Below are 27,876 nucleotides of genomic sequence, written 5' to 3'. Positions count from 1 at the left end.
TCCCCACTCTTGGGGCTCCCTTAGTGTGTATATCAGTCTTTTAGATGGTGTTACATAAACCCTTTTCACTTTTATTCATTTTTTTTCTTTTTACTTGTCTGAATTGATAATTTGCAATTACCTGTCTTCCACTATATTTATTCTTTCTTCTTCTTATTTGAATCTGCTGTTGAACAAATCTAGTGAATTTTTCAATTCAGTTATTGTATATTATAGTTGCAGAACTCATGTTCGGACTTTTTTGTAATTTCTATCTGTCAATATTCTTGTTTTGTTTATGTATTGTTTTCCTGATATATTTTAGTTTTCTTGTTTGTGTATTCCTTTAGCTTCTTGATCATATTTAAGACAGTTTTTTTTCTTTTTCCATTTTCCATGTCTTTCTTTTTTAAAATTTTTTAAAAAGATTTTATTTATTCATTTGAAAAACGAGATCACAAGCGGGCAGAGAGGCAGGCAAAGAGAGAGGAGGGAGCAGGCTCCCTGCTGAGCAGAGAGCACTATGAGGGGCTCTATCCCAGGACCCTGGGATCATGACCTGAGCTGAAGGCAGAGGCTTTAACCCACAGAGCCACTCAGGCACCCTTAATTTTATTTTTTTTTTATTTCTTTTCAGTATTCCAGAATTCATTGTTTACGTACCACACCCAGTGCTCCATGCAATATGTGCCCTCCATAATACCCACCACCAGTCTCACCCAACCTCCCACCCCCTTCCCTCCAAAATCCTGTTTGTTTCTCAGAGTCCACAGTCTCTCATGGTTCAACTCACCCTCCAATTTTCCCCAACTCACTTCTCCTCTCCATCTCCCTATGTTCTCTGTGTTATTCCTTATGCTCCACAACTAAATAAAACCATATATGAAAATTGACTCTCTTTGCTTGATTTATTTCACTCAGCATAATCTCTTCCAGTCCCATCCATGTTGATACAAAAGTTGAGCATTTATCCTTTCTGATGGAGGCACAATTCTCCATAGTATATATGGACCATATCTTCTTGATCTTTTCCTCTGTTAAAGGGCATCTTGGTTCTTTCCACAGTTTTTAAAAAGTCTTTGTATAGTATATCTAAAGACTGTTTCTTCACAGATCATTTATAAAAAATTATTATGTTCCTTTAAAAGGTTATGTTTTCTTATTTCTTTTGTAAAAATTGTGGTTATTAATTTAAAAATGAGCATCTTAAAAATTCAACTTTTTAAACCCTTTTTAGACTGGTTCCATGCATTCAAAGATTTTCACTAATATTCCAGACATGAAAGCTTATAATCTTCTCTGGACCATTCTGTGGATGTGTCATCCTTGGGCATATGTGTGCGGTTTTCCAATTCTTCATAAACATTTATGCATTTAAATTTCTTGATTTTTCTAAAGGCCATAACTTTCTAACAACATAGATGTTCTCTTGAGTATGCCAAACTGTGGTCTTTCATCTCTTCTGTTTGTGACACTATGTATCTGTGACATATATGAACCATGCTGCTGTTGTCTTCTTATAGTTTGAGATTTCAAATACTTTTGGTCAATTTGAACTCCATGTTAGGGTTCAGAGAGACAAATTACTCAGGAATCCTGTAAACAAATTACAACATTGCAAGTTTTGTCCATTTATTCAGTCTGGTTTACAGAAGGGAACTAAGGATTGGGATTCTGCTTCCCCCAAACCATCCTCAAGCACATCAGAAAGGCTGTGGAACAAAGTGGAGTAAAAGCAAAACAAAATGTCTTACAATGTTCAATGTGTCTTTTCTTGGTTGAGTGTTTAGTTGCTATAGAATTCAAAATGATTTCCAAAGTTACTATTAAGTTAATTTAGTGTATTTTTGTTTTTTTATTTTGTTTGGTAATTTACTTAATGTTTCTAGGGGGAACATATGCCTAGGAATTGATAGTTTACCATCTTGCTCACACCTTCTACTCTATCAATTTTTGATTCATATATTTATAAGATAAGAATTGAGAGCTTACTGAATTTAAGTAGTTATTTCATTTTGATTAATTGGCCTACTTACTACTTTACAATGATTTTCTGTCTATGGTGATATTCCTTTTCTGAAATTCCCCATTCATATAGCCAATGTAGTTTTCTGAACTTACTTTTTTCATGTAATTAAGTGGGTGGGGATGAGAACCTGGATGGTCTCTTGTCACCACATTTCAATTATTTTATGAAATGCACACCTTGGAAACCATGTCAAATTCAATCATTGTTAGCTCTTTTTCCATATAGTTTTTCAAGCCAAAAGATAAACTTATTATGAAACATATTTTCTTAACAGTCAGTCCTATAACCTTGTTGCCTTTATGCCTGTCTTTAGCTAATTTATGTATCCTCTCTGAGTTTTAATTTTCTTTTTTTACAAATGCTGTACATTGTCAACAATAAGAAAAAAAAATAGAAAGACCAGAAATTCATAGAGAATAAGGAACATCCTACTAAATAATGAATGGGCTAACCAGAAAAATAAAGAATAATAAAACATTACATGGAAACAAATGAAAATAAAAACAGAATGATCCAAAACTGTTGGAATGCAATAAAAGCAGTCATATAAGGAAAGTATATAGCAATACAGGCTTAATTCAAGAAGCAAGAACATCTCCAATACACATCCTAACATAAAACGCCTAGAAAAATAACAGGAAATGAAGCCTAAAACCAGAAGAAGAAGGGAAATAATAAAGATTAGGGTAGAAAAAATGATATAGAAATAAAAAAAAATAACAACAACAACAGTACAGTGAAACAGACAAATGAAAATAGGTGCTGATTCTTTAAAAGAATTAATAAAATTCATAAGCCCATAGCCACACTTATCAAAATGGAAAGAGAAAAGACCCAAATAAATAACACCACAAATGAGAGAAGAGAAATTACAAATGAAACCACAGAAATTTGAATAACTATATATATATATAATACATATATGTATATGTAATGTATATATGTAATACATATATGTATTATATATATATATATATATATATATATATTGTGTGTGTGTGTGTGTGTAACAACAAATTGAGAAATATGAAAGAATAAGATAAATTCCTACATAAATATAGAATAAAATATTTCTTGAAATGGGAAGAAATAGAAAAATTGAGTAGACTAGTATACAAGCAAAGACACTGGATCAGTAATCAAAAATCTCTCAACAAACAGAAGTCCAGGGCCGATGGCTTCCCAACAGAATTCAACCAGATATTTAAAGAACAGCTAATACCTACCTATCTCAAACTGTTCCAAAAACTAAAAATGGAAGGAAAACAAGGCCAGCATTACCTTAATTCCAAAACCAGACAAAAACCCCACTGAAAAGGGCAATTACAGGCTAATATTCTTGATGAACATGGATGCAAAAATTCACAGCCAAATATTAGCAAATTGAATGCAACAGTAGATTAAAATAATTATTCACAATGATCAAGTGGGATTTATTTCTGGGCTACAACAGTAGTTCTATATTCACAAATCAATCAATGTGATACACCATGTTAGTAAAAGAAAAGATAAGAACCATAGGGTTTTCTCAATGGATGCAGGAAAAATTGGTAAATACAGAATCCATTCTTATTTTTAAAAGCTGTCAACAAAATAGGGGTGGGGGGAACATATCTCAATATTATAAAGGCCATATATAAAAGACCCACAGCTAATATTATCTTCAATGGGGAAAAAATTAAAACGTTTCCTGTATAGTCAGGGACATGTCAGATATGTCCACTTTCATGGTTGCTATTTTACATAGTACTAGAAGTCCTAGACTCAGCAATCAGACAACTACAAAAAGAAATAAAAAACATCCAAAGCAAAAAGGAAGAAGTCAAATTTCATCATTCCGAGATGATATATTTCCCTACATAGAAAACCCAAAAGACTCAACAAAAATAAATTGCTAGAACTGGTACACAAATTCAGTAAAGATACAAAATCAACATACAGAAATCTGTTGGACTTCTATACTCCAATAATGAAACAGCAGAAACAAATGAAGTAATTTATTCCATTTACAATTGCAATGAAAAACATAAGATACCTAGGAATAAACCTAACCAACGAAGCAAAAGATCTGTATTCTGAAAACTATAGAACAGAGATTAAAGAAATTGAATATGATGCAAAAAATTTGAAAAAAAAAAAAGTCTACACCCATGGATTAGAAGTTGAAAATTGTTCGAATCTCTATACTGCCCAAAGCAATATACATATTTGATAGAAGTCTTATCAAATACAAGCATTTTTCACAGAGCTAGAACAGTCCTAAAATTTGTATGGAACCAAAAAGACCCTGAATAGACAAACCACTCTTGATAAAAGCAGTACTGGAGGCATCAGAATCCTGGACTTCAAGCTATATTACAAAGCTGGAGTCATGAAGACAGTATGGTACTGATACAAAAACAGACATATATCAATGGAACAGAAAAGAAAAATCCAGAAATGGACCTACAACTCTATGGTCAACTAATATTTGCAAGGCAAGAAAGAATATAATGGGAAAAAAAGCAGTTTCTTTTTCTCCCTTAATCTGGCCATTATTTAAGTATAATTTAACATCTAAACCAGACCAATTAATTAATAGATGGGGCTGGGAAAACTGGACAATATGCAAAAGAATGAAACTGGAGCACTTCATTACACCATACACAAAGAGAAATTCAAAATGGATGAAAACCTAAATGTAAGACAAGAAACCTTCAAAATCCTAGAGGAGAACATAAAGAGCAACCACTTTCACATTAGCCATGGTGACTTCCTACGAGACACCTCTCCTGAAGGCAAGAGAAACAAAAGAAAAAATGAACTATTGGAATTTCATTAAGATAAAAACCTTCCACATGGCAAAGTAAACAATCAAAACTAAATGTCAACCTTTTCAATGGGAGAAGATATTTGCAAATGATGTATCTGCAGTCAAGTGCTCTGCAAATGACATATCTGAATAAGGGATCATGTCTAAACTCTATAAAGTACTTATCAAACTCAACACCTATAAAACAAAAAATACAATTAAGAAATGGGCAGAAAACATGCATCAGTATTTTTCCAAAGAAGGTATACAAATTGCTAAGAGACACATGAAAAGATGTTGAGCATCCCTTATCATCAGGGATATATAAATAAAAATTACAAGCAAATATTACCTCACACGTCTGAATGGCTAAAATTAACAACACAGGAAACAACATATGTTGGCCAGGATGCGGAGAAAGGCAAACACTCTTACACTGTTGGTGGGAATGCAAAGTGGTGGAACTACTCTGGAAAACAGTATAGAAGTTTCTTAAAAAGTTAAAAATAAAACTACTACCACCCAGCAATTACACTACTTGTTATTTACCCAAAGGATACTAAAATAGTGCATGAAAGGGGCACATACATCTTGATGCTTATGCCAGCATTAACAATACCCAAATTATGGAAAGAGCCCAAATATTCATTGGTTGATGAATGGATAAAAAAGACGTGGTATATAAATGCGTGATGGACTATTATTCACCAATAAAGAAAAATGAAATCTTGTCATTTGCAAAAACATGGATGGAGCTAGACCATATTATGCAAAGCAAAATAAGTCAGTCAGAGAAAGACTTTTACCATATAATTTCACTCATACATGGAATTTAAGATGCAAACAGATGGATATAAAGGAAATTAAAAAAAGGGAGGGGGAAAACATAAAAAAAGAACAAACTGAGAGAAAAAACATAAAAGAGACACTTAACTGAGGGTTGCTTGGGGGAAGGTGGGTGGGTGGGCTGGGATAAATCTGTGATGGGTCTTAAGGAGGGCATGCATTGTGAAATGCACTGTGTGTTATATGCAAATTATGAGCCACTGAATTCTACTCCTGAAACTAATATTACACTATATGTTAACTAATAGAATTTAAATAAAAACTTGGAACAAAAAGGAGGCTTAGTGTATCTGGGGAAAAAATGTCATATCAAATTCTTATGGAAACAATTTTGTTGGCCTCTCTTCCCATCCCTTGCTTCTTCTGAATTTTCTCTTTCATTCTTTTTCCTTTGAGCATCTGTTTTACATTACTTGTGTTTATTCAAAAAATACAACTAAATAAATCTTTAAAAAATATATTGCATACTTTTTATAGCTTAAAATCTGGGGCACCTGGGTGGCTCAGTGGGTTAAGCCGCTGCCTTCGGCTCAGGTCATGATCTCAGGGTCCTGGGATCGAGTCCCGCATCGGGATCTCTGCTCAGCAGGGATCCTGCTTCCTCCTCTCTCTCTCTGCCTGCCTCTCTGCCTACTTGTAATCTCTCTGTCAAATAAATAAATAAAATCTTTAAAAAAAATCTGACATTAATACTGGAATAAACAATTCAAAAATGTTAAATAAAACAAACTTTATAGCTTGTTTTGTACTCTCTTTCTCTTGTCCTAATTTCTCCCTTAATCTGTCCATTATTTAAGTATAGTTTAACATCTAAACCAGACCAATTATGTAATTAGAAGCTACTTTACTTAATCTTCTCCAGTAGGTCATGGGGAAAATCACTAAAGCAGCTTACAAAATATAAAATTCTCACAATTTGTTTTTAAAAAGAAAGCAAGTCTGCTTTATTTTTCCCAAGCAAAATTTTAGAAGTATCCTAGATGTTTTTAAAGGCTTATTTAATTATTTGAAGGAGAGAGAGAGAAAGAAAGAGAGAGGGGAAGAGAAGCAGAGGGAAAGAGAGAGAGAGATGTTTAAGCAGATTCCCTCCTGAGCCTGGAGCCTGAAGTGCAGGGCCCAATCCCAGGACACTGAGATCATGACCCTAGTCAAAGTCAAGAGTTGAATGCTTAATCAACTGAGCCACCCAGGTGTCTCTCTTCCAGAATTTTAAATTATCATATAGGTTGCTGTCTCTTATATCCTGGCCAAATTACTGTTCGGGAAAATAGGTTTAAAATAATCTACTAACTATCTAAATTACATTGGCTGTGTCCAAACCATGAATTCAACTATGGATTATACAACATAGTCTGAAATTGTATTTATTTATTTATTTTCAATTTCTATAGTTAGAAATGCCTTTGCAATGATTGAATCTCATACTAAGAAAATTAACCAATAAAGGGCAGAAGGCAACAGATGTATGATATAAAAGAAATACAATAATGTTCAAAAAGGTTAAAGAAGAAAACTTAGAATATTTGATTTTGCAAAGTGCACAGATGCTTTTTATAAAGTATTTGGTATTTGAATCCCTCAATAAGAAAATGAAAATGAATTAAAACACAAAATTGCTTCTGACAGGAACACATTTGTATCCTCTTTTAATTATAAACTCTAGGTATGCTGGTATAAACATTGGGGTACAGATGGCCCTTCTTTTCACGACATCTGTATCTTTGGGGTAAATGCCCAGTAGTGCAATTGCAGGGTCATAGAGAAGTTCTATTTTGTAATTTCTTGAGGAACCTCCACACTGTTCTCCAAAGAGGCTGCACCAATTTGCATTCCCACCAACATTGGAAGAGGGTTCCCCTTTATCCACATCCCCTCCAACACATGTTGTTTCCTGTCTTGCTAATTTTGGCCATTCTAACTGGTGTAAGGTGATATCTCAAAGTGGTTTTAATTTGAATCTCCCTGAGGGCTAGTGATGATGAACATTTTTTCATGTGTCTGATAGCCATTTGTATGTCTTCATTGGAGAAGTGTTTGTTCATATCTTCTGCCCATTTTTTGATATGATTGTCTGTTTTTTGTGTGTTGAGTTTGAGGAGTTCAATAAAGATCCTGGATATCAACCTTTTGTCTGTAGTGTCATTTGCAAATATCTTTTCCCATTCTGTGGGATGCCTCTTTGTTTTCTTGACTGTTTCCTTTGCTGTGCAGAAGCTTTTGATTCTGATGAATATTGGCTTTGACTAGGTCCTTTTTCAGCATCTTAACAGGATTTTTTATTAAAAACATAATTTTAATAAGTGATGAGATTACATTATTGCAGTAGTTCTTTGTGTTAAAAAAGCACAAAGTTTAAATCTTAATTACAAAAAATAACAATCAAAAAGTAATGAAATAAAAAACCCTATTATTTTAATAGCACATACGAGTTACTTTCTATCAGTTAACTCTTTTCATTATTGAAATATAGTTGATATGCAATTTTATATTAGCTTTGGGCTTATAACATATTTATTTCACAATTCATTACATTCCGCAGCACTCACCATGGTAAATGTGTCACGATCTGTGGCCGTATGATGTTATTACAATATTATTGAACATTCTTATACTGTACTTTTCATCTTTCTGTCTTTATTATTATATAACTAGAAAAAATTTCCTTTTAAACCCTTTCACCTATTTCATTCAACCTACCACCTTTCTGGCAACTATCAGTGTGTTCTCTGTATTTGAGAGTTTGTTTTTTGTTTGTTTTGTTTTTTAGATTGCACATATAAATCACATGACATTTCTATACCAAATACACATCACATCTCCTTTATCCACTCATTTATTGATGGACACTTGGGTTTCTTTCATATCTTCGCTTTTTTAAATGATGCTATAATAAACAGGAATTCATACATCTTTTCAAATTAAAGTTTTCATTTATTTTGGATAAATACCCAGCAGTGGCATGACTCAATTAAGTGATATTTCTATTTTTAATTTTTGAAGAAATGTACTGTTTTCCAATGTGACTGTTCCAATTTGCACTCTCCAATATTTCATGAGAATTTTTTTCCTACATCCTTATTGATGCTTCTTATTTCTTGATTTTTGATACTAGCTCTTCAGACTGGTGAGGTAATATTATTGTGGTTTTAATTATCATTTCCCTGATGATTAGTTATATTGACCAGATTGTCGTGTATTTTTTTTATGTCTTCTTTGGGAAAATGTCTGTTGAGGTCCTCTGCCCTTTTTTGGTAATTGGATCATTTGGGGTACTTTTAGTGTTGAGTTGTGTAAGTTATTTTATATATTTTGGATTTTAAGTCCATGTGAATATATAATTTACACATATATTCTCCCAATCAGTAGGTTTCTTTTTGTTTTGTTCATGGTTTCCTTAACTGTGCAAGACGTCTTTATTTCGATGTAGTTGCAATAAGTTATTTTTGCTTTTGTTTACCTTCCCTGAAGAAACATACCCATAAAGATGTTGCCAAGAATTATGTACAAGAGATTACTGCCTATTTTTAAAGAGTTTTATGAAGTCACATCTCATATTTAGGTCTTCATTCAATTTTGATTTGGATGCCTCCAGCTTTACTCTTTATCAAAGATAGCTCTGGTTATTCAGGGCTTTGTATTTCCATGAATATTTAAGAACTACTTGTTCTATTTTTATGAAAAAAAATGTTTTTGGCATTTTGATAGAGATTTCACTGAACTTGTAGAAAACTTTAGGAGTTAAGGAAATCTTAACATTAACAATTCTTCCAATTCATAAGCATGTCATATTTATTTATATGTGTCATCTTCAAGTTCTTTCTTCAATGTCTTATTATTTTCAGTGTATAGGTCTTTCAACTTCTTGCTTAAATTTATTCACAGGCATTTTATTGTTTTTGTGGAGTTGTAAATTTAATTTTTAAAATTCTTTTCTTCTGTTACTTTGTTATACTATATAAAAGTAAGACCTAGAACCATCAAATTCCTAGAGGAGTACTGAGGCTGTCATCTCTTTGATGTTGGCCAAAGCAACTTCATCATAGACAAATCTTCTGAGACAAAGGAAACCAAAGCAAAAACAAACTACTGGGACTACATGAAAATAGCTTTAGCACAGCAAAGAAAAAAAAATCAACAGAATTAAAAGTCAACCTATTGAAGATATTTGCAAATCACAGATGTGACAAAGGGTTAGTATACAAAGTATATAAGAGCATTATAAAACTCAAATGCCCCAAATTGAATAATCTAATTAAAAATGATAGAAGACTTGAACATTTTTCCAATGAAGGCATCCAGATGGCAATCAGACACATGAAAAGATGGTCGATATCACTAATCATCAGAGAAAGACAAATCAAATCCAATATCACCTAACATGTGTCAGAATGGGTACAATGAACAATACATGAAACAGTACGTTTTGGCAAGGATGAAGAAAAAGGGGAACCCTCTGACACTGTTGGTGGGGATACACACTGGTGCAGCTACTCTAGAAAACAGTATGGAAGTTCCTCAAAATGTTAAAAACCTACGATGCAGTAATTGCACTAGTATGTATTTACAAAAAGGAAACAAAAATTCAAATTTAAAGGGATCCCTGCACCCCAACATTTATAGCAGCATTATCTACAATAGCAAATTTATTAAAACAACCCATGTGTCTATCAATGGGTAAATGGATAAAGAAGATGTGAAAATCTACACACACATACACACTGAAATATCACTTATCCTCACCCCAAAAATGAAATTTTTCCATTTGTAAAGATGTGGATGGAACTAGAGTGTATAATGCTAAGCAAAATAAATCAGACAGACAAATGTTCCATGATTTCACTAACATGTAGAATTTAAGAAACAAAAGGAATAAGCAAAGGGGAAAAAAGAGAGAGGCAAACCAAGAAACAGAGTCAATAACAGAGAACAAAGTGATGCTTACCAGAGGGTAGGTGGGTGGCGTGATGGCTTAAATAGGTGATTGGGATTAAGGAGCACACTTGTTTTTATGAGAATGGGGTGTTGTGTGTAAGTGTTGAATCACTAAGTTGTGAACCTGAAACAAATATGACACTGTATCTTAGCTAATTGGAATTAGTATAAAAACTTAAAAAAAAAATAGAGTCAAGCTTGTCCTAGTACCAGTGTGATAGTCCCCTTTTACAGAAGACAAACACAAGACCAAAACATGTCTTTAAAGCCTGGAGGTTTAAAGGTCAGTAGGCTTGGATGGGATAAAACCCAGAGGATACTCTGCTGCTCCTGGAGAGAAGGCAGGTATAGAACAGAGGCAGAGAGTGTGGAAACATTTATCTGAAAAACACTGGGGACACATGGTGGGGAACTTATTCATTCTTCTTATATTGCTTCCCTGAGAGGCAACATTCATGGATACACCTCTTTGGGGGCAAAGGAGCTGGCTGGTGCCATTTCCTTCTGCCATTGTTCAGCATAAAAACAGAACCACCTGTGGGAAGCAGCCCCAGGCCAGCACAGGTTGCCTAACTCATTTATACAAACACTCACATGCCTGTCCTATGATAGGAATCCACTTTTCAGTCAAACTTGACTCAGTCCCAGCACAGTGGACCCCTTGCTCAGAAGACCAGAAGAAACCCCTGCTCACATCATATCTCCTGACCACAGAGTTCAGGGCTTCAGTTCTAGTGGAAATAGTATCATGACTCATTTAACAAGGTACCCATATCACAACTAGTTAAAACTCATGACATTCTGACCAAGGGCCAAACACTGCCAACTGCAGGCAAGGAGAGCCTCTGCAGAAAACTAGTCTGAAGGATGAAACATCCAAAACACACCAGCAAAGCACACACAGCACACAGTAGGAATAGTCCCTGAAGCACCAGGCCCTGGACACTATATGACCTCTTCATAAAGCCATTACTCTTAGGAACAAGAAATACAACTGGCATTTGTAACACAAAGAAGGCAAAACCTTAGGTAAAATGCAAGGGTAGAGAAATTCATACCAAATGAAAGGAAAGATAAGGCCACAACCATTTGAAACAAATACAAGTAACATGGCTGCTGGAAAATTTAAGGCAACAATACTAAGGACTCTCACTGGACTTGAGGAAAAAAAAATAGAAGACATCAGTGAGACTCTCAGTACAGAGGTAAAAGAATTAAAAAAGAATGAATCAGAAATGAAGAATGAAATAACATAGTCTAGAAACAGGCTTGATCCAATGAATATCAGGCTGGAGAAAGCAGACCAAATAATTAGTGAAAGACAAAATAATGGAAAATAATAAAGCTGGGCAAAAGAGAGAAAGAAGAGTTATGGGACATGAGAACAGAGAGCAAAATCAGTGATTCTGTCAAACATAATAGCATTTGTATTTTAGGAGTGCAAGAAGAATAAGAGAGAGAAAAGTGGAAAGAAAATTTATTTGAGGAAATAGCTGTTGAAAACTTCCCTGATTGGGGAAGAAAACAGACATCCACATCCAGAAGGCACAGAGAACCCTCATCAAAACCAACAAAAGCAGGCCAATAGCAGGCCATATTGTAATTAATTTTGAAAAATTTAGTGAAAAAGAATTAGTATTGCTAACAGAAAAACAAAAGAAATCCTTAAATTTCAAGGGAAGACTCATAAGGCTAGGTGGAAATTTCTCAACAAAACCATGACAATCCAGAAGAGAATGGCATGATGTATTCAAACTGCTGAATGGGAAAAATCTGCAGCTGAGACTACTCTATTCAGCAAAGCTACTATTCATAATAGGAGGAGAGATAGTTTCCTAGACAAATGAAATTTAAAGGAATTTGTGATTACTAAACCAGCTCTTGATGAAATATTAGAGGGGGGGCGTCTTTGAATGCAAAGACTGAAAATGACAAAGACAAGAAGGGATCAGAGAAAAACTACAGAAACAACCATGAAACAAGTAATTAAAAAAGCATTAAATACATATCTATCCATAATTACTTTGAATGCAAATGGAGTAAGCACTTCAATCAAAAAAGATTGGGCATTAAAATAGATTTAAAAAAAAATGACCCATCTTTATGCTCCCTACCAGAGACTCATTTTAGATCTAAGGATACCTGGAGATTGAAAGTGAGGAGATGAAGAAACATTTAACATGCAAATTTAAATGCATATAGATGAGACAAGAAAGCCATAATAGCAGTACTTAAAGAAACTACACTTTAAAACAAAGATTATAACAAAAGACAAAGAAAGGCAGAAAATAACAAAAGGGACACTCCAACAAGAAAATATAATAATAAATTGTAAATATTTATGTACCCAACACGGGAGCTTCCAAATATGTAAAATAAACAAACAAGCGAACAAAAAACCCCCCAAAACAAAGGGAATAATTGATAATAATACAATAATAGTAGGGGACTTTAATACCCCACTTAAATCAGTGGACAGATCATCTAAATAGAAATTAAACAAGGAAACAACGGCTTTGAATGACACCAGACCACATGGTCTTAACAGATATATTAAGAACATTATATCCTAAAACAGTAAAAAACACATTCTTTTCAAGTGCACATGGAGTGTTCTCCAGAATATATCTTATTTTTGCCTCAAAACAGACCTAGACAGACACACAAAGATTGAAGTCATACCATGCACCTTTTCTGAACATAAAGCTATGAAATTAGGTGTCAACCAGAAGAAAATATCTGGAATGACCAGAAGGACATGGAAGTTAAGCAATATGCTGTTGAAGAATGAAATGGTCAAACAGGAAATCAAAGAAGAAATTTTAAAAATACACGGAAACAACTGAAAAAAAACCACAGTGATCCAAAAACCTTGGGATGCAGCAAAAGCAATCCTAAGAGGAAAGTATAAAGCAATACAGGATTATGACAAGAAGAAAGAAAAGTCTTAAATAAACAACCTAAACGTATGCCTAAAGAAACCAGAAAAAGAACAAGTGAATCCTAAAGTGCGAAGAAAAGAAATAAATATTAGAGCAGAAATACATGATATAGAAACTTAAAAAAATGCATTGGAACAGTTAAATTAAACCAGGTGTTGGTTCTTTGAAAATATTACTAAAATTGATAAAACCACAGCCAGACTTACCAAAAAAAAAAAAAAAAAAAAAAAAAAAAAGAGAGAGAAAACAAACCAAATAAATAAAATCACAAAAGAGAGAGGAGAAATAATAATAAACACCAATAAAATACCAAAAAATGGTATTATGTAAAACTTTATGCAAAAAAAGAAAATTGGACAACCTGGAAGAAATGGACAAATTCCCAGCAACATATAAACTATCAAAATTTATACAGGAAGAAATAGTAAACTTGAACATACTGATAACAAGCAAATAAATTATACCATTAATTTAAGAACTCCCAACAAACAAAAGCCCAGGACCAGATGGATTCACAGGTGAATTCTACCAAACATTTAAGAATAGTTAATACCTATTGTCAAACTATTCCCAAAAAACAGAAATGGAAGGAAAACTTCCAAATTCATTCTATAAGACCAAGACTGCCCTAATACTAAAACCAGAAAAAGACTCTACAAATAAAGAAAACTACAGGCCAATATCTCTGATGAATGTGGATGCAAAAATTCTCCATATGATATAGCAAACTGAATCTAAAAAAAGTACTCACCACGATCAAGTGGGATTTTTTTTCCCCCTGGGTTTCAAAGTTGGTTCAATAGTTGTAAATAAATAATGTGTTGTATCACATTAATAGAAGAAAAAAGGAACCAGTAATCAGAGGTGCCAGGTACTGAGACAGACCGAGGACCTTCAGTAATCTCTCTCAGAGTATGCCGCCTCCATGAGTGGACAAGTGTATGGGAGAATGGTGATGTTATCTAGACTTGGAAGGAAGCAGAAATGTCTCCTTTGTTGGCATGGGACTTGAGGCACTAGGGCACAGAAAGTTGGTTGGCCAGAGACAGGGTCAGGCTACAGGTCCATAAGAGCTGAGATGTCCAGTGGTCCATGCACCATATTAGCTCCTCTCCTGACTCCTTTAGAAGCTTAGGATTTTGAACCCTAAGAAGGCAGCAAAATCCTCTGGGACCTCTAACCTCTTCCCCTGTCGGGTTGAAAACTTTCACATGGCAGAGGTCCAGCTGTGACCCTTCTTGTGCATGGAGCCTCTGGTAGTTGTTCCCCTTATATACATGATACATACAATACCCTGGGGTAGAGTCTGTGTGTGTGAACCTGTGTGACTTGGAGGCCAAGAGCAGCCACTTGGCAATATGGTCCCTGTGGATATGCTGGTGAACAGCACTGCCATGGCACTACAGCAGCCCTTACTAGAGGTCAACAACGTGGCATGTGACATCCTTTGATGTGAACCTGTGGACTGTTTCCAAGGGTCCCATTTCATGGTCCATGGCTTAATAGCTAAGAGAATCCTGAGGTCCATCACGAATGACTCTAGTCAGGCCTCACTTACACAATGACTAATCATAGCATCTGCTGTTCCATCAAGGTTTCCATGGACATGTTGACCAAAGTGATGGTTCTGGAGTTTGGGCCATGCAAGTTCTGTATAAATACAGTGAACCCCATAGTGGTGATGACCCCTATGGGCCATGGCAACTGGAGTGACTCCTAGAAGGCCAAGACCATGCTGAATTGAATACAACTTCTCAAATTTGCTGAGGTGGAGAACATGGTGGACATCATCATTTTCCTGCTCAATGACTAGAGCAACATCACTACAGGTTCCACTATACCAGTGGATAGAGTTCTGACTACCGAGTCTACTCTACTAATACACCCTCGCTACATACTGAGCCCGTGCCTTTTCTCCACCCTCCAATAAACATGATTCTTCTGTACACCCTACACACTGATTTCTTGGCTTCTGGTAAGTGACCAGAAAATCTTAGAAAGAAAGAAAGAAAGAAAGAAAGAAAGAAAGAAAGAAAGAAAGAAAGAAAGAAGAAAATGGGGAGATGGAGAAATATTTGTCATGCAAATGGATATCAAAAAAGCCAATGTAAGAATACTTATATTTTTAAAGAATAGACTTTAAAACAAAGACTGTAACAAGATACAAAGAGCACAATATAATCATAAAGAGGAAAAACAACAATAATATATAACAATGGTAAATATTTATACACTTGATATGAGAGAATCTAAATACATAAGATAGTTAATAACAAACATGAAGTAATTGATGGTAATACATCAAAGTAGGAAACATTAACATCCCACTTACGTCAACGGACATAGCATCCAAACAAAAAATAAACAAGAAAACCATGGCTTTGAATGATAGATTGAACTAGATGGATTTAACAGATATATTTAGAACATTCCATGGTAAAACAGCAGAATACATATTCTTTTCAAGTATACATGGAACATTCTCCAGAATAAATCACATATTAGGCCACAAAATAAGTCTCAACAAATTGAAAATATAAAAGTCATACCATGCATTATTTCTGGCCAGAATGGTTTGAAACTAGAAATGAACAACAACAACAAAAAATTAGACAGAGCACAAACATGTGGAGGTTAAATAATATACTACTAAACAATGAGTGAATAAAGGAAGGGATCATAGAGGAAAGATGCTGGATATAGATGATAGATAGATAGAGAGAGATATATATAAAAGAAAATAAAAACCCAGTGGTCCAAAATCTTTGGGACACAGCAAAACTGTGGCAAGTTTTAGCAATACAGGCCTACCTCAAGGAGCGAGAAAAAATAGCCAATAAACAACATAATCTTACACCTAGGAACTAGAAAAAGAACAAACAAAACCCAAAATGAACAGAAATAATTAAGATTTGAGCAGAAATAAATGAAATAGAAATGAAAACAATACAAAAGATCAATGAAACCAGGAGCTGGTTCTTTGAAAAGCTTAAAAAAAAAAAAAAAAGACAAGAAAGACATTTAACCAGAGTCCTCAAAGAGAAATTGAGTTCAAATGAACAAAATAACAAATGAAATACAAAAACAACAACCAACACAATAGAAATAAATTATAAGAGAACATCATGAAAATTATATTCCAAAATATTGGGTGACTAACAAAAATTTAATCAATTTCTAGAAATAGAGGACCTCCAAAAAATCAGGAAGTAGTAGAAAATTTGAACAGACCAATTAATAGTGATAAAATTTCATCAGTAAAGAAAGAAAGAAAGAAAAGAAAAGAAAGACAGACAGAAAGAAAGCAACAACAAAAAAATCTTAACAAATAAAAGCCCAGAATCAGACAGCCTAACATGTCAATTCTACCAAATATTTATTTATTTATTTGTTTGTTTGTTTGTTTATTTATTATGTGGTGGGAGGACAGAGGAAGAGGGAGAAACAGAATCCCAAGAAAGCTCCAGTGCAGAGTCCAATGTGGGGCTCAATCTCATTACCTCAAGATCACGACTTGAGCTGAAATCATGAGTCGGATGCCCAACCAACTGTGTCACCCAGGAACTCCAATTCTACCAAAAACTTACAAAGGAATTAACACCTATTCTTCTCAAAGTATTCAAAAAATATTTGCTAGGAAGGAAAGCTTCCATAATCATTTCATGACACAAACATTATTTTGAAATCAAAACCAGATAAAGACACTACAATAAAGAAAACAAGTTTACTACAAGCCAATATCTCTGATGAACATAACTGCAAAAATCCTCAATATAATATTTTCAAACAGAATCCATACACATATTTACAAAAGACATTTCATCACATTCAACTGGAATTTATTACTGGAATTCCAGGGTGATTCAATATTTGCAAATAAAACAAAGCAATACATCAATATGAGAAAGGAAGAAATCATATAATCATTTTAATAGAGGCAGAAAAAACATTTAACAAGTACAGCATTCATTCATAATAGACACCCACAACAAAGTATGTTTAGAGGGAACATACCTCAACAAAATAAAAACCATATATGAAAAGCTCACAACTAACTTAATATTTTATGGTAAAACTTCCCATCAGGAACATGACAAGGATGTGCTCCTCTACACTTCTACTCAATAGTACTGAATGTTCTAGTCACAAAAATTAAACAATAAAAAAAGGCAAGAATTCACATTATTAAGGAAAAAGTAAGACTTTCACTATTTGCAAATGACAATACTGTATATAGAAAATATTAAAGACCACATTTAAAGACTAGTATAACTAATAAAATCAATAAAGTTGCATGAAACAAAATCAATTTGTAAAAATCTATGCATTTCCACACACTAATAAGGCAGCAGAAAGAGAAATTAAGCAAACTATCCCATTTACAATTGTATCAAATTAATAAAATGCCCAAGATTAAGCTTAACAAAGGAGCTGAATGACCTGTACCAGCAAACTATAAACCAGTGATGAAAGAATTTGAAGAACACAAAGAAATGGAAAGGCTTTTCATGCTCATGGATTGGAAAATTAATATTGTTAAAATTTCTATACTACTGGGGTGAGGCAAGATGGCAGAAGACTAGGGGACCTCGTTTCATCTTGTCCTTCAAATTTAGCTGAATATCTATCAAACCATTCTGATCACCCACCGAAGAGTAGGGGAACCCATTTCAACTGGCCCCTGAATTTAGCTGGATATTTATCAAACCATTTTGAAAACCCAAGAAATCAACCTGAAGTGTAAGAAAGTATATCTGGAACTCTGCAAGCCAAAAAGTGACTGTTTTTTTGCAAGGTAGGAGTTGTAAAGTTCTGAATCTGCAAGGAAATATCAGAAGATAAACAGAGTGGGAGGGACCCTCCATAAGCTGGCTAGTGGAACATCATGTAGCAATGGGATGCAAAATCAGTACACTTAGAAATCTGTTCTAGTGAGAGACATCCTTTCCTGAAAGGGGCTCAAGGGGATGAAAAGTGCAGAATTCTAGGTGGGTCATTGTTGTCTCAGGATCCCAGAAGACAGAATAAACAAGAGCATCTGAACTGGTAGAGTGCACAAGCAGTGGAGGGGGAAATAAGTGAACCCAGGAGGGACTCTCTGCTCTAGTTGCCATAAACCAGAGGCTGGGCCAGTTGGGAGACTGATTTTTGCCTGAGCACCCTGAAAAGGACTGGAATGTGTGGGTTATTTACCATCTTCTAGGGTGGGGACCAAAATGGATATGCCCAGGACCAGTCAACAGTTCTCAGGGTGGCAATGGCCCCAGAAAGGAGAGTAGGGCAGGACCCAGCCATGGTCCAAGAGCAGTATATCAGGATGAGCACAGGAGCCCACAACCATTCTCAGTCCCCACAGCACACAAGGGACAGTGACACTCGAGGGTCCCTCAGATTCAAATTGCAGTGGGCACACACCATGGGAGTCTACAGATTTTGGTGCACACATAATTGGAGATTTTTTGACCATGAGGGTTTACTAAAGAGGGGGGACCACAATCTTACAGCTCTGGATCAGAGATACAGGCATGACCATTTTTTCTCTGACCATCTGAAGAAGCATGGGATATACAGGTTTTGTTTTCTTTGTATCTTTGGGATGTGGTGTCTTCTATTGCATAAACCAAAATTCAGTCAGGAACAAGTGGATCACTCTGCTTTGTCCTCCGTGTGAGATTATAATCTCTCTTCCCCCTGCCCTTTTGATTTGATTTGTTTTGTTTTGTTTTGTTTTGTTTCATTCTGGATTTGTTTGATTTTTTTGTGTGGCTTCCTATTGGTTCAGAATTGTCTAAGATGTATTTTGCTTGGGTCGTGGCTGATGTTTTGGACTCTGCTTACTCACTCATCTATCCTTCTCTGGGCAAAAATGACTAAAAGGTGGGATTCACAACAAAAGAAAGAAACAGAGGCAATGTTCTCTGCCACAAAGCTAATCCATATGAATATATGTAAGATGTCAGAGCAGGAATTCAGGATAGCAATTATAAAGTTAATAGCTAGGCTTGAAAAAAACATAAGTAACAATACAAAATCTCTAAGGGCTGAAATGAGACCCGATCAGGCCAGGCTTTAAAATGTTATGAATGAGATGCAACCTAAATTGGATGCTCTAACAGCAGGGTAACTTAGGCAGAAGAGAGAAAAAGTGATCTAGAGGACAGGTTGATGGAAGGAAAGGAAGTTGAGGAAAAGAGAGAAATACAACTAATAGCTCACAAGGAAAGGCTTTGAAAAATTAATGATGCCTTGAAAGGAATCAATGTCAAAATTATTGGAATCTCAGAGGGGTTGGAGAGAGGGGGCCAGAAGGTATATTTTAACAAATCATGGCTGAGAACTTCCCTAATCTGGGGAGGGAAACAAACATTCATGTCCAAGAGGCAGAAATGACCATTCTCTCCCCCTAAAAATAATAGATCAACAGCCTGAAATATAATAATGAAACTTGCAAATCTTAGAGCTTAGAGCCAAAGAAGCTATTCTAAGAGAGGGAGGAACATCAGAACAACAACAACCAATCCACAGAAAGCTGGAAGTCCAGAAAGGTCTAGCAAGATATATTCAGGGTACTAACTGAGAAGAACATGCACTGAAGAATACTTCATCCAGGAAGCCTGTAATGCATAACAGAAGGAGAGATGCAGAGCTTCCAGGGAAGGCAGAAATTGGAAGAATATGTGACTACCAATCCAGCCCTGCAAGTATTAAGGGAGATTGTGTAAGTGGAGAGAAACCTCCAAAGAGTAACATAGACCAGTAAGGAACAGAGACAAGTTATAGAAACAGGGACTTTACAGGCAATAGAGTGGCACTAAATTCATGTCACTCATTTAATAGTTACTCTGAATTTAAATGGGCTAAATGCTCTAGTCAAAAGAAACAGCGTTTCAGATTGGTTAAAAAAACCAGGAACCATCCATATGCTGTATACAAGAGACTCATTTTTGACCTAAAGACACTTCTAGACTTAAACTGAAGGGGTGAAGATCTATTTACCATGCTAATGTACTTCAAAAGAAAGCTGGGCCAGCAGTCTTCATATCAGAAAAAAAAAATAGATATTAAATGTAAGAGATGTAGAGGGATACTATATCATAATTAAAAGGTCTATACAACAAGATTAAACAATGGTAAATATTTTTGTCCCCATCATAGGAGCAGCACATTAAATAAACCAATTAATAACCAAACTAAAGAAACATATTGACAATAATGCATTAATAGTAGGGGAATTCAACACCTCACTCACAGCAATAGACAGATCATTTAAGCAGAAGATAAACAAAGAAACAAAGGCTTTGAATGCCACATTGGACCAGATGAACTTCACGGATATACACAGAATGTTCCACCTTAAAACAATAGAATACTCATTCTTCTCAAATGCACATGAAATTTTCTCCAGAATAGATCACATACTGGGTTACAAATCAGGTCTCAATCGATACCAAAATACTGAGACTATTCCTGCATATTTTCAGACCACAATGCTTTGATACTGGAATTCAAGCACAAGAAAATATTTGGAAGGAACTCAAACACTTGGAGGTTAAAGAACATCCTGCTGAAGAATGAATGGGTCAACCAGGAAACTAAAGAAGAACTTTAACAATTAACTGAAAATCCAAGCCTCTCTCAAAAAAATACAAAACAAACAAACAAACAAACAAACAAATACACAAGCGAACCTTACAACTAAAGGACCTACCTGGAGATAGAACAGCAATTAAAGCCTAAACCAAGCAGAAGAGAAATAATAAAGACTAGAGCAGAAATCAAGGAAATAGAATCCAGAAAACCAGTAGAACAGATCAATGAAACTAGAAGCTTCTTCTTTGAAAGAATTAATGATCTTGATAAACCTCTGGCCAGATTTATCCAAAAGAAAAGTACTCAATTTAATAAAATCATGATGAAGGGAGGAAAGATAATGACCAATACCAAAGAAATCAAGACAAATGTTAGAACATGTTGTGAACAGCTACATGCCAACAAATCTGAAAGAAATAGATGCATTCTTGGAAACCTATAAACTACCAAGACTGAAATAGGACTGAATAGACAATCTGAACAGACCAATTACCACTATGGAAATAGAAATAGTATTTTAAAAACTTCCCAAAACTAGAGTTCAGGGACAGATGTCTTCTCAGGAAAATTCTACCAAACATTTACCTATTCTACTGAAGCAATTTCAAAAACTAGAAATGAAAGACAAACTTCCAAACTCATTCTATGAGGCAAGCATTAAATTGATCCTCAAACAAGACAAAGACAAAAAGGAGAATTGCAGACCAATATCCCTGATGAACATTGATGCCAAAATACTCACCAAGATCTGAACCTACAAGATAACACAGTACATTAAAATGATTATTCACCACGATCAGTTGGTATATTCCTGGGATACAAGCCTGGTTCAACATTTTCAAATCAATCAATGTGATAGAAAACATTAATTAAAAAAGGCAAGAACTATATGAACCTCTCAATTGATGTTGAAAATGCATTTGATAAAATATTGCATCCTTTATTGATTAAAACTCTTCAAAGTGTAGAGGGAATATTCCTCAATATCATAAAAGCAATCTGTGAAAAGCCCACAGAAAATATCATTCTCAATGTGGAAAAACTGAAAGCTTTTCCCTTAAAGTCAGGAACATGACAGGGATGGCCATTCTCATCACTATTGTTCAGCAAGTTACTAGAAGTCTTAGCCTCAGCAATCAGACAATAAAAAGAAATAAAAGACATTCAAAATGTCAAAGAAGAAGTAAAACTCTCTTTCTCTTCACTGGTGGCATGGTACTTTATGTGAAAAACCAAAAGGACTCCACTCCAAAATTGGTAGAGCACATACAGAAATTCAACACGTCAGCATACAAAATCGGTGCACAGAAATCAGTTGCATGTCTATACACTAGCCATGAGACACAAGAAAGAGACATTAAGAAATCAATCCCATTTACAATTCCACCAAAAGCTGTAAGATACCTAGAAATAAACTTAACCAAATAGTTAAAGGATCTGTACTCTTAAAAAGTACAGAACCAAGATGCCCTTCAACAGATGAATGGATAAGGAAGATGTGGTCCATATACACTATGGAGTATTATGCCTCCATCAGAAAGGACGAATACCCAACTTTTGTAGCAACATGGATGGGAATGGAAAAGATTATGCTGAGTGAAATAAGTCAAGCAGAGAGAGTCAATTATCATATGGTTTCACTTATTTGTGGAGCACAACAAATAGCATGGAGGACATGGGGAGTTAGAGAGGAGAAGGGAATTGGGGGAAATTGGAAGGGAAGGTGAATCATGAGAAACTATGGACTCTGAAAAATAATCTGAGGATTTTGAAGGGGTGTGGGAGGTTGGGGTACCAGGTGGTGGGTATTATAGAGGGCACGGATTGCATGGAGCACTGGGTGTGGTGCAAAAATAATGAATACTCTTATGCTGAAAATAAATAAAAAATAAATTTAAAAAAAGTACAGAATATTTATGAAAGAAATTCATGAAGACATAGATAAATTTAAAAACATTCTGTGCTCATGGTTTGGAAGAACAAATATTAAAAAGTCTATGCTACCCCCAGAGCAGTGTACACATTCAATGCAATGTCTATGAAAATACCTTTGACATTTTTTCACAAAGCTGGAACAAACAATCCTAAAATTTGTATGGAAACAAAAAAGACCCTGAATGGCCAGAAGAATGTTGAAAAATAAAAAATCTGGTGGCATCATAATGCCAGAATTCAAATTATATTACAAAGCTGTAATCATGAAGATAGTATGATACTGGCACAAAAACAGACACATAGATCAATGGAACAGAATACGGAACCCAGAAATGTACCCTCAACAATATGGTCAATTAATTTTGACAAAGCAGGAAATAATATCCGATGAAATAAGGGCATTCTCTTCAACAGGTGGTGCTAGGAAAATTGGACAGACACATGCAGAAGAATGAAACTGGACCATTCTCTTACACCATACAGAAATATAAAATGAAAATGAATGAAAAACCTAAATGTGAGACAGAAATCCACCAAAGTCCTAAATGAGAACACAAGCATCAACCCCTTCAACCTTGGCCATTGCAGCTTCTTACTAGACATGTTACCAAAGGCCAGGGAAACAAAAGCAAAAAATAAACCATTGGGACTTCATCAAAATAAAAATCAGCAAATGAAACAGTCGACAAAACTAAGAAGCAACATAGAGAATTCAGTAAGATATTTATAAATGACATCAGATAAAAGGCAAGTACCCAGATATATAAATAATTTATCAAACTCAATACCAAACAAAACTAAGGAGCAACATAGAGAATTCAGTAAGATATTTATAAATGACATCAGATAAAAGGCAAGTACCCAGATATATAAATAATTTATCAAACTCAATACCCAATAAACAAGCAATCCTGTCAAGAAAAGGGAAGAAAACATGAATAGACATTTCTCAAAAGAAGACCTACAAATGGCCAACAGACACGTGAAAAAAATGATCCACATCACTAGACATCAGGGAACTACAAATCAAAACCACAATGAAAAAACAAAACAAAACAAAAACACAATTAGATACCACCTAACTCCAGTCAAAATGCCTAAAATTAAGAAGACAGGAAACAAATATTGGGGCAGATGCAGGAAAGGGGAACCTGTTTACACTGTTGGTTGGGATGCAAGCTGGTATAGCCAGTCTTGAAAACAGTATGGAGGTTCTTCGAGAATTCAAAATTAGGGCTTCCCCATGACCCATCAATTGCACTATTAGGTATTTACCCCAATGATACAATGTGATGAAAAGAATGGGCATCTGCACGTTAATGAGCATAGCAGCAATGTCCACAATAGCCAAACTGTTGGAGCTGAGGTGCCATTCAATAGATGAATGGATAAGGAACATGTGGTTCATATATACAATGGAATATTACTCAGCTATCAGAAAAGATGGGTACCTGTTATTTGCATTGACATGGATGGAACTGAAGAGTATTATGCTAAGTGAAATAAGTCAATAAGAGTAAGACAATTATCAAGTGGTTTCACTCATATGTGAAATACAAGGAATAATACAGAGGATCATAGGGGAAAGGAGGATAAACTGAATGAGAAGAAATCAGAAGAGATAAGCAAGGAGAGACTCTTGACTTCAGAAAAAAAAAACCTGGGGATTGCAAAATGGAGGTTTGGGGGTGGGGGTAACTAGTAATGGACATTAAGGAGAGCACATAATGTGATGAGCACTGGATTTTCTATGCAGCTAATGAATCACTGAACACTTAATCAAAAACTAATGTTGGCTTATTGGATTTAAATAAAAAATATTTTAAAAAGCCTATACTAACCAAAATAGTCCACTAATTTAATGCAATCCTTGTTATCAAACCAACAGCATTTTTCACAGAACTAGAAAAAACAGTTCTAAAATATGTATGGAACTACAAATGACCCCACATATCCAATGCAACCTTGAAAAAGAAAAGCAAAGCTTAAGGTATCACACTTCTAGATTTCAAGTATTATTTACAAAGCTGCAGTAATCAGAACAGTGTCATACTGGTAGAAAAAGAGAAGCATGGATCAATAGAACAGAACAGAAAATCTAGAAATAACCCCACAATTTTATGATAAATTAATCTTTGACATTGGAGGCAAGAATGTTCAATGGGAAAGAGTCTCTTCCACAAATGGGGTTGGGAAAACTGGACAGAATTATGAAAAGAATGAAAGTAAACCACTTTACTTCAGCATACACTTGTGAGACAGGAATCCATAAAACCCCTGGAAGAGAGCACTGAGATTATTTCTGACATTGGCCAAAACAACTTTTTTTTTCTGGCTATGTCTCCTGAGACAAGGGAAGCAAAAGTAAAAATAAACTAAAGCTTGAGTAAATGAAAGGACAATATTTTCCTGGATACTAAGATTAAAAAAAAAAAAAAAAAGTAAAGACAAACTATTGGGACAACATTATAATAATAAGCTTCGTCATAGCAAAGGAAACAATCACAAAACTAAAAGATAACCAATTGGAATGGTAGAAGATATTTGCAAAAGTCATATATGATAAAGAGTTAGTATACAAAATATTAAATAATTTAGGGAACTCAACATCAAAAAAATCCAATTAAAAATGGGAAAAAACATGAACCAATATTACTGCAAAGAAAATATCAGATTGCCAATAGACACATAAAAGGTAACTCTACATCACTCATCATTTGGCAAATGCAAACTCAAACCATAGTGAGATATCACCTCACAGAATTGCTAAAATAAAAAAAAAAAAACAGGAGAAAAACATGTTTTGGAGAGGATATGGAGAAGAAGGAAACCTCATGTTCTCTTGGTTAAGATGCAACTTGGTGCAGCCAGTTTAGAAATCAGTATGGAGGTTCCTCAAAAATTAAAACTACAACTAGCACACAATCCAGTAATAGCCTTACTGTGAATTTACACAAAGAATACAAAAACACTACTTCAAAAAGGTATGTGCACTCCTAGGTTTATAGAAACATTATTTACAATAGCCAAATTATGGAAAAAGCCCAAGTGTGCTGTACACACACACACACACACACACACACAATGGAATATATAATGGAATATTATATTAATCCATTTTTATTATACACACACAGAGACACACACATATATACATACACATATTCATAAATATTATATTCTTTTTATGAGAATGAAATATTGGGATGCCTGGGTAGCTCAGGTCATGATCCTGAGACCCTGGAATCAAGTCTCGTGTCAGGCCCCTTGCTCAGCTGGGAGATTTCTCTCTCTCCCTCTGCCTGCCATTCCTCCTGCTTGTGCACTCTCTCTCTCTGACAAATGAAGTTTTAAAAGTAAAATCTCAAAAAAATAAAAGAGAGAGAGAGAGAGAGAAAACAACATTTTGCTGGGGCCGCTGAGTGGTGCCATCAGTTGTATCCAATTCTTGTTTTCAGCTCAGGTTGTGATCTCAGGGGTCGTGAGATAAAACCCTGTGTTAGGTTTCTCTCTCTGTGCAGAGTCTGCCTGAGACTCTCTCCATCCCTCTTTCTGCCCCTCCCTCCTCTAATTTTTTTTTTTTTTTAAGATGGAAATCCTGCTACTTGCAACATGGATGGAGCTAGAGAGTATCATGCTAAGTGAAATATGTTAGTCAGAAAAAGAAAAGTAACACATGATTTCACTCATATGTAGAATTTAAGAAGGAAAACAAATGAAAGAAAAAAAAAAAGAAAGACAAACCAAAATACAAACCCTTAATCATAGAAAATAATCAGATGGTTACCAGAGGGGAGGTCCATGGGGGGATGGGTGTAATAGGTGAAGAGGATTAAGACTAAACTTATCTTGATGAGTACTGTGTAATATATGGAATTTTGAATGAGTACACTGTACATCTACAACTGAGACTAATATAACAGTATATGTTAACTACACTGGAATTAAAATATTTTTTAAAGTTAAAAAAATAAAAATAAAGCTTTTTAAAAGGTATTTCATAAAATGGAGATAATGTAGAAAAACTATTATAATAGTATGGGGAGGAAAAAATGGGTTCCTGAATTTGAAAAATGATAGAATGGAAAAGAGAGAAGAAAAGTAAGAAATGTGGAATTTTAATCTACAGAGTTTTGATACATAAGAGTTTGAGTAAAGACTACATAAAACGCTCATTGTTTTATATAGGTGGCTAAATTTAAAGCAATAAATGCAGTAAGAAGCATGGAAAATGGAACAAGTTTTATTGGATGTTGAGGAATAAATACCAAGTTCTATTTTAGGCTCTGAATTTGATGTGTATGTGAAATATATGGAAGTAGATCTCTAATAGTCATTTAAAAATTTGGATTTTGAGTTCAACTAGATGTAATCATGGCTGCTAATGTAGGTCTGACAATCATGCAATTATACACAGAGGATACGACTGAAGAAACAGGATTGAAGGAGACTAATTCAGGTAAGGAAAATAAAATAAGGACAACAAAGATAAAATCCTGGAAATTGCTTAAGTGATGTTTAAACAAGCAAGTAGGAATCCAGATTAAAATTTAGTGAAAACTTAGTCTTCTGTGTGAAAATATCTACGTATCCTTTGACCACACTACCTAGCCTCTCTGTACTTCAGTTTCCTTATCAATTAGCTGGCATAATAATAATAGCATTCTCATAGTGCACTTCATAAATATTCAGTACATCTTAATTGTTATTATCAGTATCATTATTACTATTATTATTCAAGGAGAAGAAAAGATATAGGAAAGAAATGTAAAACCAGTTGAAAGATTATAGGAGATGAAGAAAAGAAAGGAAATACAGATCTTTCTTTCATG

At 34.7% G+C, this 27,876-nt stretch overlaps 1 protein-coding gene across 1 annotated transcript in view; it reads right to left on the bottom strand.

Moving 5' to 3' along the window:
- LOC309855587 (uncharacterized protein) overlaps positions 1 to 27,876 on the bottom strand; it is a 1,049,056-nt gene that overhangs the window by 631 nt on the left and 1,020,549 nt on the right. The window lies entirely within an intron of this gene.

The sequence above is a fragment of the Mustela nivalis genome (assembly GCF_964662115.1).
Source record: "Mustela nivalis genome assembly, chromosome: X".
In the NCBI taxonomy this organism is placed as follows: Eukaryota; Metazoa; Chordata; class Mammalia; order Carnivora; family Mustelidae; genus Mustela; species Mustela nivalis.
Note: the sequence above shows the minus strand (reverse complement) of the source record. Positions and strands in the feature narration are given on the sequence as shown.